The following is a 7,950-nucleotide window of genomic DNA, read 5'->3' as shown; positions in this document are numbered from 1 at the left end:
CTGGTGCTGAAGAATTCATGTGTTTATTTGGTCTTTATTCCTCATTTTGCTCTTTTGCTGTCCTACTTCTGTCTCCCCTTTTCTTTAAATAAAAATTAAAGAGAAAACCGAAATAATAACAGTGCTTGCTTTACTTTCAGACGCAAAATGCTTCTTTCACTCTGTGCTTCTGAGAAGAATTAAGGAATGGCAGAACCTCGATAATAACTAACTTCAAAAGGGTGAAAAGCAAAGCCAAAAGTCTTTAAAATGAAATGCAATTCACTCAGGAAACACTGGTGTGGGAAATTAGTCTTTCTTCTTAAAACTGTTTGTGGGTTTTGATAGCAACAAACCCCAGGCACAACCCCTCGCTGCTCCGCTCCCCGTCTCACCGGCACAGGGGGTTCAGCCCAACGTGCCGCTTCAGCTCTAACGGGGGAGGGTGTTGAGGAAGGTGCGACTGACCCTGACCCCGCTCCTCCTCCTCCTCACCAGACTTACAACCTCCTGGAAATCTCCCCGCACACCCTTTTGTGGGGCTGGGTACAAGGCTTTAGGAGAAAAATGATGCTTTCCTGCCCAGGAGATGGACGAGCAATCCCAGCCCCAGAAGAAACGCCTTTGCTTTCAACAGGGTTTGCACCCGCGACAAGGCCGGGGCTTCCTGCAGGTGAGCTCCTGGCTCAGGGTGAATTTCCCCGAAGGTCACCCGCGCATCATTGTGCCACTTCAGCAGCTTGTCTGAGCTACGAGATGAAATAGTTAAAGCCTCTCCCATGCAGGAAGCCACTGTTAAATAACAGAGTCAGAGCTTGTCCCCGGGATGGGAGAAACCACCCCTGGTGTGAAGCTCCCTCTTCCATTCCCTTACGCTACTCCCCGGCTCTGTGTGCCCAGGCCAGCTCCCGGCCCATGGTCCCTGGTGTCACACGTAGCGTTACCTCCTTGGAGACCAGAGATGTCCCCACACATCTCCCACGTTTGTGCCTCCCATCTGCAATTGCTCCACCTGAGCCAGGTGGCCAAGAGCCTGTAACGTGTCCCTTTGTCCCTGGGCAACCCCCAGCCCTCTGCCTGTGTTAGGAGAGGTTGGTTTTGCAAATCCTGCCTGAGCCTTGGGGCAGGATCTGTGCAGGGAACTGCTCTCAGCTGCGCTGCGTCAGGGCAGGGATATGGTGAAGAAGGTGCCCTCCAAGCTGGCTGCTCGGCTGCTGTTGCCAAGTCCCAGGCTAAGAAATACTCAGCTGAGTTTAAAATTTTGAAAAGTTTTGTTTTGCCTTAAAAAAACCTCAGGTCAAAATAATAACAAAGGAAAAATTCATGAATTCCAATACCATTCAAATCTCCCCCAGATTAGGTTTCTCACTGGCCTCAGCTGGAGCAAACGTTAGTAAATCAGCACCGGGGAAATGCCCTGGTGATATTTTCTTATTCAGCATTTAGGAAGAAAATGATATTATCAGTTAAAATCCAACGCTATATCTGGCAGAGCCCTGCCAGGGCCTGGGGGAGCAGCCCAGCACTGCTCGACCAGTCCCATTCGGTCAGGCAGTGCCGCAAGGAATGACACCAGGCTCAGCCTAAAGTTCTAATCCTGCATTAACGCCCGTGCAGATGGATTCCTGAGCAGAGTCCTTCTGGTTCCACCAGGAGACCTGCCTGCAGCCGGTCCCCACGGGACCTCCCTGAGGCCACCCGTGCGCCAGCCCTCTGCCATGCCCGCCATGGGCCAAGCCTCTTAGGGGTGTGCCGGGCACCGGCGCGTGCGCGTTACCGAGCCGTACAGCACATTTATCTGTGACTTCCAGACATCCGACAGCTCCGTTGGAGCTACCGCTACGAGTGGGCTGACGGATGTCCGGAAATCCAGGCATGGGGCCAAAGTCCACGAATTCTGGCTGGGCAAAACTTCCAGGCTGGGAAACCTGGACATATGGGAGCCCCCGTCCGTGCCATCGCAAGCCCTGAGCCAGGAGGGTGGCAGGGCCAGGATGGTCAGGACATCGCTGGAACGTCAGGGCCGTATCTATTTTCAGCTCTGTACCAGGAGGGAAACGTATATCACGTAGTGTAAACTGGGTAAGCTGTTTTGGGGATTGGGGGAGAAGACATCAGTGCAGCATGCAGACAAAGATTATATTATGATTAATCAAGTTAATGTACTGTACATTGTTAACACTAACACTTTCAGAAGAGGCATGTCCAGTTTGCATGTGCGAGGTTTGATTCCTCCTGATTAGAATGAGCTAATTTCCTACAAAGCATATATTTTTTTTTTTTTTTAAATCCCTCTGACTCAGTGAGGCATTTTGCTCTATAGCTCTGGCAAACCTTCCTGCACAGCTCTTCAGACTCCTTCCCCAGCCTGGACCAGCCTTTCTACAAAGTGAAGGCCTGATCCAGCAAACCCCAGGTACTGCACATGGTGCTCCCTGCCTGGAGCGGTCCCTTGGAGGCCAACGAGATGCTTCAAGGCTCTGCGTTGTGCAGGAGCGGTCCCAGGAGAAGAGGGGACATCAGATGGCAGGAAAGCGTGACAAGGCTGCTGGACAAGAGGTGGGAACAGCAGCTGATACAACTTTGGAGTATTTTCCTCCCTTTATACCAGTACTGAAGTTGGCTCCATCGTTTCTGAAATGATCACTCCTTGCTAAGCAGGTCACAGCCCAGATGAAGTACCCCGTGTGCATTTTACTCTCAAAGCATTGATGACCTCAAAGTACATAAAATTGCATCGCCCCACCCTCTATCCCAAACCCCGCAGGTGCTCGGAAACAGCAATTTTGGGTGGAGTGCTGGGATGAGGTGCTTTCCCTGAAAACCCTTCCCCAAACTTCACCCGCCCCTGTGCACATGCACAAAGGGGCACAAATGGCCGGTCTGGCTGAGGTCCCCCGGGAAGGTGACCAGGGGCGCTGGGGACAGGGAGTAGCTTTGCCACGTGGATCATCTATCAGGGCCCGGACAACACCTTTCAATGGGGATTTAATGATGATGAGCAGCAGACCCCTTCCTGCTTTTACGTCACCCCTGGGAGGCTGCGGAGAGACAGGCTTTCATGGCCGGTTTGCACTTTCCCTGACCCTTGAACCTCGGGGCCAGCACTTTTATGGGGATGAAGCGACACAGTTCCTGTAACCTGCCTCGGGGGCCCTGAAAAATTAGACTGAATCAAAGCAGAAAATGAGTTTTCATTTATCTTGTGATGATGCACGAGGTTACATGAAAGACAAATAGCTGTTTCTGACTCTTCCTTTATCATTGTCACTGCAATTAATAGGCTGTGGCCTTCGTTACTGTGTTAGTACTAAAGAGACCATGGGCCCCGGGGGACGTTAACGAGAGGAGAAAAGCAGTCCAATCTTCTAAAAGTTCTGTCATGTTACGATATACTAACCTGTTTCTTTTTAACTTGCTGTTAAAGTGCTGGTGACTCAGCCGGACGAGCAGAGCACTGACGCTGCCAGAGCTAATCCTCCGCCTCCATCAGTGCCATCACCGGTCCCGCTCCCTACGGATGGGGTGGTGGCGAGGGACGGGTGGCGGGGAAGGGTGAGGGGACGTGGGCAAGGGCTCCCTTAGGCTTGATGGCCTTCAGCAGCCCCCCTGAGCTGTGGCGGCTCTCCCCAGGTTGGGTGATCCCCAGCTGGCATCTAGGTCAACGTGTCAGTTGGATGCTACCACTGGGATGGTGGGAGTTCAAGTTCTCTTTTCAGGCCCGGCAGCCCTCCCCAGGGCAGGACTGTTTCAAGCTCGGGTGACACAAGCTGTCCCGGCAGTGCAGCCGCCTCCCACCTCTGCCACATCCTCTTCCAAAGCCTGCATGGCCTCTGCTCACACCACCGCCATGAGACACCTTCTCTCCTTCATCGTACTGTCAGATCCCCATCCCGACGGAGTTAAGAAAGCAGGCGAAGTTATTCCCACCATCAGTTACGCAGGACAGGGAGTCATCTGTCACCTAAACACGTGCACCACCACAGATCTTTTCCCACCTCATAAAAGCAGATGAGCCGTGTGCCTGTGCGGTGGCTTCGGCTGCGTGCTGAGAAGGATGCTCGAGCTGAACACTGGTCAGGGGGACAGAGCCGGGCCTGTCCTCCTCACCGTCTCGGTGTTGCTGAGCCCTCTGTGATTTATTCTGCCTGCTAATACTGTCTGCCTGGTCTTCTGACTGTGTGGCTCCAAGTGCGCAGAACCAGCTCAGATTTCCCCATTGCCTCTGTCTTCCCACCACCGAGGATGAGGATCCCAATGTGTTTCCAACTCTCCTGTCCCATCAAACACCCCCAGGGACAGCACTGTCACTCCCAAGGCTGCAGTGCCAGGGAGAAAGCTTCTCACCTTGCAAAATAACAGCAAAAGGGAGGAGGACAGACACAAACTGATACTGCAGAGCCGATACCATGCAGGACCTGCTCACAAATTCCCACACCAGCAACAAGCCTGCCCAGGGTATCAGAAATCTCCCCCAGGACCAGCCCCGGGACCTGCGTTCACTCCTAATCTGAAGCAGAGCCGTTTTGGCTCTCCCCTGCTGCTCCCTCCAGCTGCCGGGGACGGGCTCTGGAACAGCCAGACTGGGACCAGTGAGACCAGCAATCCCACCTGGAGGGAGTTACAAAGCAGAGACAGCCGCTGAGGTTCCATGTGCAGAGCCAGACTTCTCCCCCGCCTTCAATTTGAGGCTCTGACATGTTCAAAGCTTTTTATATGTATCTGACACAAACCTGGCAAATTAGAAGCTTAAGTAAATCTACCCCAAATTTTCAGAAGACTTTGTGGGCTCACACTTACATTAATTCAGGGGTTTCCCATTCAAAGCTAACTCTGTGCTGCAACCTGGTTTTGACCTTTATCATTAATTTTTGGTGCTGAAACACTTCTAAAGGCTTTGGTGTAGCCTATTCTTATGTGATTGCGGCACTATTCTCTTTAATTGGCGCTTTTTGAGGTTAATTGAAAAGGAATCCATGATTGGCAAATCAAAATTAAGATAATTTTGTAGGGATTAAAGTTGTCCTGAAACAGTACGGAGAAAAATGTTTATCTGGGAGAATGAAATTGCCATGCTGGTGATGTACATGCCCTGTCCCACAGCTCGGGTATCCCCACATCCTTAACTCCCATAACGGCAAAATGAGGGGCCATGCAGGGGCTGGTCCAGACCAGGAGGATGCTGTGGGTATAAAGGCTCATTTTAATCTAAATGCAGTTAACATGCTCAGAGTCATTTGGGATAAATGGGATACTTAAGGACACATGATGGCTAATCTCTGCTATGACATTTGTGGAGGAGGAGGAGGAATAATTTAGACGGAGGGTATTGTACTGCTCACGAGTTATCCCCTCTCTCCCATCTTAAGTGGAACTAATTGTCAGAAGGATCGCTGGGCACAGTGTTGGCACCTCCCGGTCAAGGGTCCTGAGATATCTCGTCTATGTTCTCCAGCTCCTCTGCAGATGCATTACCGACCCCATTTTGCAGACGGGGAACTGAGGCACAAAGCACTGCAATATCGCTTTGAGACCTCTCTGTCTCTGAGCTCAGACTCCTGGTACATTTGCAGGCAAGAGAGCCAAAGTGGTAGGAAAAGCAAGAGAGAGTGGTGAGGCAGCTCACTCACTGGCCACGAGGAACAGACCCTGCCCCTCACCTGCCTTCCCAGACACAGCAAGGAATATTCCTGGGGCTTGTACAGCAGGGCTTAGTCCAGAATTGTTTGTGTTTCTAAACTTAGAGACCTTTTTTTATACATTCTTTTAGGCGCAGATTCTAGGCTTTGCACCTCTCATCCTGTTGAGGCTCTTTCAAGCAGCAATTTCTTGATCTGCACTTGAAAAACGTCGCAAATTATCAGCAGAATCAAGAAAGCCAAAAGATTTTCAGCTGATTTTCCACAGCCTTTGTTCAACACAGCCTTGGCAAAGCCCTGGCTCGGAGTACTACTGCTCCCCAATGTCACTGCTGAGCAGAAGTATCAATAGAGAAATATTCACTCTATCAATTGTTGCAGCATGGGTCTGGGGGAACCACTAAGTCTGAAAAGATCACTCCTTGTCAAGTCCTGACCCCTCTGAACTCAACAGCAAAACTCCCCTTGATTTAATGGAGCCGGGATTTCGCCCCTAGATGGCTCTAGGATATAAGTTGTTTCAGGCTATGCTGAAGGATGATTTGCAAATCTCCGTTCCCTGTTTGTATCACAGCAGTACCTGAGGGTCTGGGTATTTCCTCCAGACACTGGGGTAGTGGGTGTCCTTGTCCCAGAGCACCTGTGTAGCCTGTGCTACTCGTTGCCGCGTGCGGTGTGATGTCCCTTCGCACAGCACAGGGACACGTGGCAAATGCTGGAGACCACAGAAAATAATCAGCAGTGCCCTCGCATTTGTAAGCCGCTCTCCTGAACCCGAGGCAAGACCTCGTTTGGTTCCTGTAAATGACCCCCCCCCACACACACACACACTCTGATCTGGGGCTGATGCTGTAAGCAACAGGGCTGGATTGGGAACATGGTTCTTGGGGTTAAGAGCAAACGCACCAACACATCGCTTTGGACAGACAGAAAATGGGTAAGGAAAAGTGACAGATCCCGGGCAGGGAGAGGAAGAGGGAAAGAGGCAACTTAGGGGAAGAAGAAATGCAATAGCTCTTCCCTCCTGTTCTGTTGCTGAAGCTTTCTCCACCTACTGGTAATTAAAATACAAATGATATGGCCAGGATATCCCTGCCCGCAGAGACACATTGCCCATTTCCGCCACAGAGATGAGAAGTTTAACCACCATTAATGGAGTGGTGGGGAAAGCGGTGCCATATACACTCCATCACATATTTATGATGCTTGAAAAAAAGATCAATAGAAGCTATATGCAAGGGTCTATAAATTTAATGTAGCATGATCATTTAGTATCAGTTGTTTCTTAGATTAATAAGACAGGGAGGGGCCGCAATCCTGAAACACAATAAGGTAATGCTGACCTGCTACATACAACCGCGTTGAGTCGCCTCCATCGCCCTGGCCCTTTGCGAGATGCTGCCTTGGGCAGCGAGAGGGACTCACCCACCTGGGTGCTCGTGCCACCACGTGGTACCATGGCCAGATCCAGCAGCACCCACTGCCACTGTCTTGGCCACTGACATGCACAAGCAGCAAGCGAGAGGGAAGAAACTGTGAAGATCCCCCTGCTGCAAGTGGCACCGCGGAGGGACGAAGCCCTCCAAGCCGAGCGCTTGCTTCCTCCAGCCTGCCAGAGGTAGAAGTGCTCAGCATCGCCCTGCCTGCGCTGAAACGTCCCTGCCTGTCTCCACAGGCTGCGCAGGGGCCAAGGACTGGCTCTTTGCATTGACCACAATATGTTATGGTTCAGTGGAAGGACCTTAAACTTACAGACAAGGACAAGGCAGTAAAAGATGAAGCACCTGAACCCCTCATTTCCAGATTACTAGACCCCAGGTGTGTGCTAGGGAGCAGTTAAATTTCATCATTACCCTTTCTTCTATGGTATTTTTTATAGTCCTTTTTACTACTGGCACTAAAGGTGCCGGACGCATCCCAGGAGCTAAGAGGACATCACTCGTCAACCTGACTGCTCGCTGATATAAAAAATGACAAGTCCTGGCTTAATCTTTCTGATAACTGTGTTCTGCATGGCCCATCCATCTCCATGGAGGAGTTTTGGTGAAGCCGGAAGACAAGAACATCACAGCATTTAAGAATGAAAAATTAAGTGCCCTTTTTGAGCACAGCATGGAGCTTATTACCGCAGAAGTGTTCGCCTGCTACTCCTCAGGTTGTGTGCATGTGCCTGCACTTGTCTGGAGCAAAGTTCCTGCTTTCAGCCTTCAATAATTTGGCTGCAAACAGGAAAACAGAAAAAAACAGACCAACCAACAGATTCAAAAGACCTACAAATTCAGAGACCTCTGACTTCAAAGCAGTCAAACCCAGGGATGCAGGGACACAACAA

This window comes from Strix uralensis, chromosome 20, assembly GCF_047716275.1.
Source record: "Strix uralensis isolate ZFMK-TIS-50842 chromosome 20, bStrUra1, whole genome shotgun sequence".
In the NCBI taxonomy this organism is placed as follows: Eukaryota; Metazoa; Chordata; class Aves; order Strigiformes; family Strigidae; genus Strix; species Strix uralensis.
Note: the sequence above shows the minus strand (reverse complement) of the source record.